The sequence below is a fragment of the Pyrus communis genome, chromosome 14 (genome assembly GCF_041283825.1).
Source record: "Pyrus communis isolate YQ-2024b chromosome 14, ASM4128382v1, whole genome shotgun sequence".
NCBI classification, from domain to species: Eukaryota; Viridiplantae; Streptophyta; class Magnoliopsida; order Rosales; family Rosaceae; genus Pyrus; species Pyrus communis.
In genome coordinates this window covers 10,059,559-10,070,956 of record NC_142578.1, presented here as the reverse complement: position 1 = coordinate 10,070,956, position 11,398 = coordinate 10,059,559, and the positions used below count along the sequence as shown (strand labels likewise).

Genomic DNA, 11,398 nt, shown 5'->3' with positions numbered 1-11,398 from the left:
TTCCTTCGACTATTTTGAGTAGTCCAAATCCTCTTTTGAATATTTCGGTTAGTGCAAATTCTCCTATGAATATTACAGGTAGTTCAAATAATCTTCTTGCAAATCCTGGACTTACACCTCGAATGAATGTTCACATTTTTTGGGGACCCTAAATTTTTTAAATTTCGCCCCTCCCCCCGAGAATTCCTGGCTTCGCCACTGACTGTGAAGATCTAGAATTCTTCATACTTTAACTCTAGATTGAGTGGCACGGGTATTATGATGAGACAAAGCCGTAGCTGTCCATTTTAATTCGTAATGTCCATCAGGAATGTTGACTTTCTTATCTCTCCCTAACGGAGAGAACATTTTCTCGTCGAGGTGTCATTCTGCAAATCGAGCGTAATAAGATTGCCTTGCAAGGATTTTAAAGAGCTAATTCGAAGGTGAATCATAATCTACAAAGATTCACATCCTTCTTTGAGAACCCATATTGGAACGTTGTCACGGCGCAATTGTCACATAAACTACATATGCAATCAGTAAGTATGAAAACTTCATGTTCATACTAGTGAGAACTGTAATGCCAAATATCTCACTGTAACGCCAAATAAGGTTAGGTGGCGATGGGCCTTAGGTGGACTCGTCTGGTGGACTTTCTTGCCTTACAAGTTACAAGTAATACAAAGCCTATAAGGATTTGATGTGCAAATCCTATTGGTATTGTACTTTAAGTTTACAAAATCACATTCCTAATTAATAATTCTATTCACAACAAAGAAGGTTTTTTTTGTTGAGTTTTGTGGAAGAATTATTTTAAGGTTTAGAGCTCTTTGGGAAGTACTTTTATATTACTGAAACTACTGTTAGAGAAAACGTTTTTAGGTTCTAAATGCATTTGAAGTGCTTTTCCACAATTAACGTTTATTTTTACTATGGATTGATTCTAAAAACATTTTCTCTAACAGCGTTTTTAGTCATTTAAAAGTACAAACAAGCCCTAAATTATAATAAGTAAAAGTAGGATACAATAATTTATTGTTAATTTATTAGGTTGTGTTACAACTAGTGGTGTATGGATGAAACTGTTTCTTCGTGTTATTTTCTTTACGAATTTTTTTGTTTTTTTGTTGAAAACGAAAGGTGAATGTTAGGCTGATGGGTCGCTAAACCACTTAACCATGTCATGTGCTTTGGTTGGTCAAGACTGGCTTTTTTGAATATCTAATCTCTCTTAAAGTGGGAGTATTCAAACACAATCTTCTGACCTAGACTAGCTATTTATGATAACTTATTGTCATTATAGTTTTAGTAGAATGAATATGATGCTCTGAAAATTATTGTGTGGTAGCTGACAAACAATAATTCAGAGAATATTGGAGCACTCACCTTAGATGGCTCATGGCCTCACATTAACAATGTAAAGAACAAAAATCATGAAATTAGACTACAAGAATAGAAATATTTTCAAGAACAAAATTCCTAATTTAGATAATAAGTTGATTATGTAAGAAACTAAAAGTGCTGTAAAAGTTGCCTCAACAAGATCTGTTGGTAGAATTGGAGACCGGTCACCATATCATGGGTGACCAATCGAATTGGACAGAGTTGAGACTCTTTACTGTGAAAGTTTCCTCAACAAGAGATTTTGAGGGGTTTGTTGTTAAGGGTGTATCTGTATAACATAAAGAACTGCTGAGAGGACTCCCAATTTAGACCAATTAGTTTATGTAACTTCTCTTATAAGATTTTAGTGAAGGTTTTGGCTAATAGATTTAAGCCACTGCTGCCAACACTCATTTCTCCTATGCAAAATGCGTTTGTTGGGGGTCGACAAATTCACGATAATGTTGGCATGAACTATTTCATTTCCTTAACCTTCGGAAAACTAATCATAAATTTGAACTCGGTATCAAGCTGGATATGCATAAGGCATATGATCGGGTGGAGTGGGATTTCCTTGATGCAGTTATGACAAAGATGGGGTTTCATGCTAGATGGAGGAAGTTGATTATGGCTTGTGTGAGCTCGGTTAATTTTGTTGTTATTCTTAATGGCAACCGGGTAACAAATTTGTTCTGTCACAAGGTCTGCGACAAGGGGATCCTTTATCTCTCTTTTTTATTCCTGTTGGTTAGTGATATCTTATCCCAAATGCTTCAATCGGCAGTGGAGCAGAAGCAATTGGAAGGGTTGCAAATGAACTCACATGGTCCAGTAATCTCTCATATTTTCTTTGCAAATGATACACTTATTTTTTTAGGGCAACTAGGCAGAATTGTTGTAAGTTGGTCCCTCTTATTGATGAGTATTATATTGATTCGGATCAGGGTGTTAATCTGCAAAAATCATGTGTGTTTTTTTAGGCTAACACGCCGGCAACAGTGGCATCGGAATTGGGTCAAGTTCTTAACATGCCTATGGTTTTGATCTGGGATCCTATCTCAGCATTCCTGCCCTATGTGGACGATGAAAGCGGTAGGGTCTTGCTTATGTTAAAGGCAGGATTTTACATAAATTCCAAGGCTGGGGGCAACGTACTCTCTCTCAAGATGGCAAAAAGGTATTAATCAAAGCAGTTACCCAAGCGATAATTAATTATCCTACGGCTTTATTTAAGTTCCTGGCTACCGTATGCAAGGAATTGGATTCTCTGATATCTAGCCTTTGCTGGGGAGCAGGTGGTGCTGATAAGAAAGTTCATTGAGTTTCTCACACTACTTTGGGACTCTCAAAGCAGAAGGGGGTATGGGGTTTCGAAACTTTAACAATTTCAATGATGCCTTACTTGCAAAATAGTGTTGGAGGTTGATTCATAACCCTAATTTTCTCTGGGCTCAGGTCCTCAAAGCTAGATACTTTCCTCATTGTTCTTTCCTTAATGCTAAACGAAGGAGTAGGGCTTCTTGGGTGTGGCATAGTCTTTTAGTTGATCGAGATCTATGATGAATGAGGCATATTGGCAGATCATGAATGGGAGAAATGTCCGTGTATGGGTGGATAAATGGCTTCCCTTTCTTCTGTTGAGTCATGTTATGCCACGTGGGGATATGCCAGTTACTAGGGATACTCGGGTGCAATCTCTCATCAATCCTACTTCGCGTTAGGATCTAAACTTCCTTTAACCTTTTTTGTCGTCTGAGGACATGGTTGCTATTTTGGCAACTCCTTTTGGAGATCCTCAATACAATGACCACTTAGTTTGGCCTTCCACCAAAACGGGTCTTATGTTGTAAAGTCTAGGTATTACTGTGCGAGGTTTTTGCATGGTCCTCAGGTTGATCTTCGGCCTTCTTCTTCTCATACTCCCTCACGACTAGTTTGGAATATTATTTGGAAATTGCAAACCCCACCAAACCTTCGACATTTTATATGGCAACTGGCTCACTATGCCCTGGCTACGATAGAGAATTTATTTATACGGAAACGTGCTCCATCACCAAAGTGTCCGATATGTAACTGCCAAGCTGAATCTGTTGAACATCTCCTCTTCTTATGCCCATGGGTGGAGCTTATTTGTTTTGGTGGCGTTCTTAACTTTAGTGTTGATCGACCTTGGATTTCTTCATGGCTTCAGTGGTTCCTAACCATTGCGACGGGGAGGTTTGGGTCGAAGGAAAAACACTGCTTTTTGCTTTCTCATGTTGCATTTACTTGTTGGCATATTTGGAAAGCTAGGTGTCAATTTTTGTATAATCATTCTCCAATCAACCCTACACATGTTCTTTTTGCCATCTCTACCTCGGCTTCTGTTTTCCTGAACGTTACTGCTCCTTAGCATGTTTCCATCCCGACTCTCTCTAGGGTGGAGGCCCTGGTGGTTGTTTGGCCACCCCTTACATTTCCCTTCCTCAAGGTCAATGTGGATGATAGCTGGCCTTCATCAACGAGGAATGGTTTTATGAGTGTTGTGATTCGTGAATCACGTAGTCTCCTTGTTGTTGTGGCACAGTATGAGGTTAAGGCTCATAATGCCATTACGGCTAAAGCTTTGGCTATGTTGCGAGATTGTGAACTTGCAAATGCGTTGGGGCATCGTCATGTAATTTTTTTAATCCGACTCAAAGGACACTAATACATCTTTATCAAATTCGTTGGATGTTGGCAGATGGAAGTCTTTTCCCACCTTAACTCTGGTTAAACGATATGGAGAGTCCTTCCAGGACTATCGCTGGTCTTGGATTCCAAGGTCATCCAATATGGTGGCGCATTTCTTGGCGTCGCGACATAATGCAGAGATGTGCAAGTGCATTTAGGTCTGCATACCTTTATCTTCATTGGTTTATGTATTGAATAAAGATGGTTTGCCTTGTCCCCCTTGATCTTTAAGGGTAATTCAAGGGGTGACACTTGAACTCGGTTCCAGTGTCTTTCTATGATCCCCTTTGCTGCTTTATTTATGTTGTTTCTGTTTGTTGGCCTCGGGGTAGGCTTTCTTTATAACTCTCTGGCTTCTTTGCCCTGGAATGATATTTCCCGGTTTCATCCAAAAAAAAAAAAAAAAAAGAACTGCTAAGAGGATGTTGGATTTTCCAAGGGGGTAGGCTATATATATTTTGGTCAATGGTAGAGAACATCCATTATACGAAGTCTAAACGGACGAATCAGTACATAAAGGAAAACAACAGTACATAAGGGAAAAAACATAAAAGGGTTTCAACCCAGAAGGTGACTAGTAGAGAAAACCCTAGAAGCCTAGATGAAAAATGACCCGCTCCAGCTGCCCAAAAATCAGAAGCGGCCGACAATCAACACTGCCAATTCCACACCACGAAATAATAGTTCTCCACTTTATTATTTAATGGGAAAAAGGAAAGAAAATGAAAACCAAAAACCACCGATTATGGCTTGAAAAAAAAGGTTGTAGGAGAAAAATAGGATGGTAATCAGTTTAATGGGCTTAGTTGCAATAATAATCCATTTTATGGGGTTAGATTGGGCTTATAAATCTTAAAAAACTTGGGCTAATTATAAGAATGGTAGATTTATTTTCTGCTACTATATATTATAATTTAATCTGGTTAGGTGCAATTCATTGAGTGTTGGATTAGCAAGTAATAAACAGATACATGATAGTCTTTCTCTAAGAAATAATAAACAAGGAATGGGCATTGCTGGTTTCCTTCTTCAATTCTGTATGCATCAATGAATTCAGCTTTGGTTGCTCTCGATTGAATATGGGTGGACGAAACATGAAACCAGGTTTGGCAATTCCTGACATGATCCGATAATCTGACACGACACAACACGAAATTAACAGGTGTTCGGGTCGACACGATAACAAATCGGGTCGTTATCAGGTAACCCGATAAGCACCTGTTAAGATAACGGGTTGATTCGGGTATACACTTAGGTAACACGATACACGATAAGCAGAATATTATTTTTATAATTTTATAACCCTAAAAAAATACTGTAATAATTATATATATATTAATTTAACAATTTTATACCCCTAAAAACTATAATAAATAAATATATATATATATATATATATATATATATTATTAACTATAATAATTATAACCCCCAAAATATTAACTATCTATAATAATTATATATATATATATATATATTAAATTTTGAATTAAATTTTATAAAAACTATAATAATTATTAATTAATATGCATCCATTGATTTGATTCCATAATTGATAATTCCATTTCATTTCCTGCTGTGCCGCCCTTTTTGAAGAAAAAGGGAGGGAAAATAAAAATGATAAGAAAAGTTGAAAATGAAACAAAAAAGAGAGGGAATTAGGGAAAGATGGGTAGGCACCGTAGGCTACCGTAGGGAAAAGTGAAAATTATAAGAAAAGTTGAAAAGGAAACAAAAAAGAGAGGGGAAAATGAAAATTAATAGAAGTGGTGAGAAATTTTTTTTTTTTTTTTTTTTAAGTTATTAACTTTTTATCACACATATGACATATCTCACTATTTTTATAATGACTCACGTTATGTACTACTCCGTATACCAATCAATTATACGTACAAAATAAATAGATTTAAATCTACTTAATAAATATATATATATATATATATATATATATATATATATATATAGACACACACACACACACACCATTGAACTTGATGGGATACAAATTCTCCGAAACTAATTTCAACGATCCCAACTATCAAACTTGTTTGTATATGCTTTGAGATCACATCAGCACAAAATCGCAAAAAACAAACATTCAGAGATCAAGTAATAGGACAAAGCTTTTCGACGGTTATGAACGAAAAATCACGATTTAACGGTTATTTTAACTTCGATTTTGATGATTTTTTTTACAACTACACTCATTGACCCTATATGAATACAATGAATGAATTTGATCTTCAATTTAAAATATTTACACAAGTGGATACCACAAAATCTTATGTTATACTTGATGAAAGTATAAATAAACTCTAAGTGTTAGTCAATCTATTGTTTTTATGGGATACGAATTCTCTGAAACTAATTTCAACGATCCCAACGTCAAACTTGTTTGTATATGCTTTGAGATCACATCAGCAAAAAATCACAAAAAACAAACATTCAGAGATCAAGTAACGGGACAAAGCTTTTCGACGGCTATAAACAAAAAATCATGATTTAACGGTTATTTTAACTCCGATTTTGATGATTTTTTACAGTTACACTCCTTGACCCTATATGAATACAATGAATGAATTCGATCTACAATTTAAAATATTTACATAAGTGAATACCACAAAATCTTATGTTATACTTAATGAAAATATAAATAAACTCTAAGTGTTAATCAATCTATCGTTTTGATGGGATACGAATTATCCGAAACTAATTTCAATGATCGCAACAGTCAAACTTGTTTGTATATGCTTCGAGATCACATCAGCAAAAAATCACAAAAAGACAAACATTCAGAGATCAAGTAACGGGACAAAGCTTTTCGACGGTTATAAACGAAAAATCACGATTTAACGGTTATTTTAACTCCAATTTTGATGATTTTTTACAACTATACTCCTTGACCCTATATGAATACATTGAATGAATTCGATCTTCAATTTAAAATATTTACACAAGTGGATACCACAAAATCTTATATTATACTTAATGAAAGTATAAATAAATTCTAAGTGTTAGTCAATATATCGTTTTGATGGGATACAAATTCTCCAAAACTAATTTCAACGATCCTAATCGTTAAACTTGTTTGTATATGCTTCGAGATCACATCAGCAAAAAATCGCAAAAAACAAACATATAGAGATCAAGTAACAGGATAAAAATTTTCCATGATTATAAACGAAAAATCACGATTTAACGGTTATTTTAACTCCGATTTTGATAATTTTTTACAACTACACTCCTTGACCCTATATGAATATCATGAATGAACTCGATCTTCAATTTAAAATATTTACACTAGTGGATACCACAAAATCTTATGTTAATGAAAGTATATAAATAAACTCTAAGTGTTAGTGAATCTATTGTTTTGATAGGATATGCATTCTATGAAACTAGTTTCAACGATCCAACTGTCAAACATGTTTGTATATACATCGAGATCGCATACGTCAAAAATTTCAAAAAACAAATATTCAGAGATCAAGTAATGAGACAAAAATTTTCGACGGTTATCAACGAAAAATCACGATTTAACGGTTATTTTAACTTCGATTTTGATGATTTTTTACAACTACACTCCTTGACCCTATATGAATACAATGAAAGAATTCGATCTTCAATTTAAAATATTTACACAAGTGGATACCACAAAATCTTATGTTATATTTAATGAAAGTATAAATAAACTCTAAGTGTTAGTGAATCTATTGTTTTGATAGGATATGCATTCTACGAAATTAGTTTCAACGATCCAACCGTCAAACATGTTTGTATATGCTTCGAGATCGCATACGCTAAAAATTTCAAAAAACAAACATTCAGAGATCAAGTAAAGAGACAAAATTTTTTGAAGGTTATCAACGAAAAATCACAATTTAAAGGTTATTTTAACTCCGATTTTGATTCTTTTTTACAGCTACAGTCCTTGACCCTATATGAATACAATGAATGAATTCGATCTTCAATTTAAAATATTTACCCTAGTAGATACCACAAAATCTTATGTTATACTTAATGAAAGCATAAATAAACTCCAAGTGTTAGTGAATCTATTGTTTTGATGGGATATGCATTCTACGAAAATAAGTTCAATGATCCAACCATCAAACTTGCTTGTATATGCTTCAAGATCGCATACACCAAAAATCGCAAAAAAAAAAAAACATTCAGAGATGAATTCGATCTTCAATTTAAAATATTTACATTAGTGGATATCACAAAATCTTATGTCATGATGATCGATGAAAATTAAGGATTTTGTAAAAAGAATAACATGGAAGCTTTGAGTTCCATTGGCAAGGTTTAAACTTTTGAGAAAGGCTTCACAACCTTGAAAACAAAAACTCTTTCATTTTGCATATCCTTGCACATTTAATATTTTGTAATAGATTAGTAGTGTATGGATGTTTGTTTATTAGGCTCTTATTTTCAAGTGTAGATGTAGTACTTAAACAACAAATGTGTTTTAATGTTTTGAAGTAATATTTATGTGGCAATGTATGATATGTGCAAATTTAAGAAAAAAAAATATTTTTCTTAACAGGTCATAGCGAGTCATAACGAGTCGGGTCACTTTATTCGATGGGTAAAGTGACCCGACCTGTTAAGAACCCGTTAAGATAACGGGTGTGACACGACACGACCCGTTAAGATAACAGGTGTTACATGAAAACGATACGAACACGACAAACACGACCTGTTTGCCAGGCCTACATGAAACTGAGGAGTGATGCGGTGACAAATATACAGCGGCAAAAGAATAATTGAAGAGGGAAAAATGGCTATGAATAGTTGGGGATGAAAGGTTGGAGGAAAGAAGTTGATCACAAATAAAAAATTCACCCTAAGAAGTTGATCTTCTTCTGATTTAAAATCTCAACAGGGTTCTGATAGTAAGCCTATTCCCCATCTCCCTATAAAAATCCATCAAAATCATAAATCAAGCTCATAGAAATCCTTAAAAATCCATATATAAATCTTATTTTATCCTCTCAATTATCGACCGTCAGATCAAGTGAATTGAAGAGGATTAAAGGACAAAATTTAACCGATGTATGTGAAAGGTAAAAATGACTATGTACATAGCAACACTCTTTAGTAAAACTAACTAACGAACTGCCATATGATTTGATGAAATTGACAAAGGAACTTGGATATGTGTTATTAGTCTTTGTGTGAATGCAAATGATGTTTGTTATATCACCAAGAAAAATATGGGAACAGGCAAGTTGCCTTGTATATTAACCTTGAGATATTCTTTCCGTGCAATTACACCTCTGCAAACAAGATGATCCGAAACTTTAGATTATTGTCATGACTAGTCATAGCACACTAGATGAACCTCCTTAATCCTCTCTCTATATATTTAGTAGTAATTAAGATTGCAACAGAAGTGCCTCTCCACATAATGCAAGAAAATAGCTAGAAAATTATCATGGAATTACTATGACACTCGGGAACATGTGACTAGCAACATAACGTTACAGAAAATTTCTTATCTCAAATCTTAACATAATTAGTAACATTCATACAACTTGATATCCATCTTGAGGCGAAAATAATATGCACCCTGGAAAGTATCAGTTTGAAGAGTGGCAATCCCTCTAGCCATGAAGAAGTCTCCAGTCCCTCCAACAACCGAAAGATCCCTAGTTTTCTCTGGCATCAAATCCGCACCCATGATATTCAATGTACCCCTGTGCTCACTTGAGTTGAATACCAATGTGTACGCAAACCAAGCTGAGTTGGTGTCCTTTCTGTCGTAGAAATAGAAGCCTTGCGCAGTTGCAATGGGCGGAGATTGATACTTATCGTCCTTTGTAATAGGGTCATTAAAGACAACAAGCATACCGAATTGAGAGTTTGGCGCAAGCTTGGTTGAATTTGCTGCTGCAGCAGATGTTGCATTAGTCTTATCCTTCTCCGTGCCGTCAAACAGTTTGTCGTGGTAATACAGCTGCATTCTCATGCATGGTTTCTCTGCTTTGAACTTTCGAGTTCTGGTTGATAAAACAGATGGAAAAATAATGAAGACCAAAATAAGGAAACAAAATTTTGCTGAAAAAGTTGTCATGGTATTACTTTCCTACGTTTGATCGGATTGTTGTGTTTGATTAGATAAAACTACCTATTGTTTCAATTTATATTGAAGTTTGGAGGTTGATTCATTCTGTCGTTTTACTGGTAGGAGTTTATTGAAGAATATGCCGAACAGTGTTTTGTACAAAATTTTGAGCACATACTCTTGTACTTTGCTCTATTTTTCACAATAGAATACATAGAAAGTGCCATGTTCAAGATTTTGGGCCGTCTAGGAATCAGAATCGTTTGAACAAAAAATGTTAAGTGATTTTTAGGGTTTTGTACTTATATATCCTCATCTCATACATATCTTGATTCCAATGTGTATTAGGTCGAGATACTGCAGTAGCCAATGCCTATCGACAAGGCCTGAAACTGAAGTTGCCCGTATCAACTTTGGCTGTTTTGCAAAGTGATGAGGTCCCCAGCAGAAGGAACTGAGACAAAAGCCAACGGTAGGACTTTAGTCACTAGCACAGAGCTATAGACTATAGAGCGCCTTTGTAAATAACTCCCACAAACTCTGCTTTGTTGTTTGGCCGCTGACCAAAGTGAAAGAAGTGGGCGATACGTAAAGGTTAGAGCTTTTGGGAAGACAGGTTAGAATCTCTCCTTGTTTTACTTTCGATCCAAATATTTTTAATTTAATGTCATAATGGCAAACATATTATATTGTTATTATTATGCATTTTGAGTAGGCCTGACAATTACTGACACGATCCAATAACCCGACATAATACTATACGAAATTAATAGGTGTTCGGGTCGACACGATAACAAATCAGATCGTTATCGAGTAACCTGATAAGCACCTATTAAGATAACGGATTGGTTCGGGTATACACTTGGGTAACACGATACACGATAAGTAAAATATTAATTTTATAATTTTATAATCCTAAAAAAAATACTATAATAATTATATATATTAATTTAACAATTTTATACCCCTAAAAACTATAATTATATATATATATATATATATATATATTAAATTAAATTTTAAAAATTGGTGACCATTGGATTGGTTGAGATTTAATCTAAATCTCAGCAGTCCATTATGCATTAGGTTGGAGGCTATCCTTCTCTTGAAGGCAATAGATCAAGCCAAAGTTTCAATACAATTTTCTCATGATGATCGATGAAAATTGAGGATTTTGTAAAAGGAATAACATGCAAGCTTTGAGTTTCATTGACAAGGTTTAAACTTTTGAGAAAGGCTTTACAATCTTGA

At 34.8% G+C, this 11,398-nt stretch overlaps 1 pseudogene; it reads right to left on the bottom strand.

Annotated features, from left to right (window-relative positions):
* Positions 1–9,598: 9,598 nt before the first annotated feature.
* LOC137711990 (dirigent protein 5 pseudogene) lies at positions 9,599–10,156 on the bottom strand (annotated as a pseudogene).
* Positions 10,157–11,398: the final 1,242 nt, after the last annotated feature.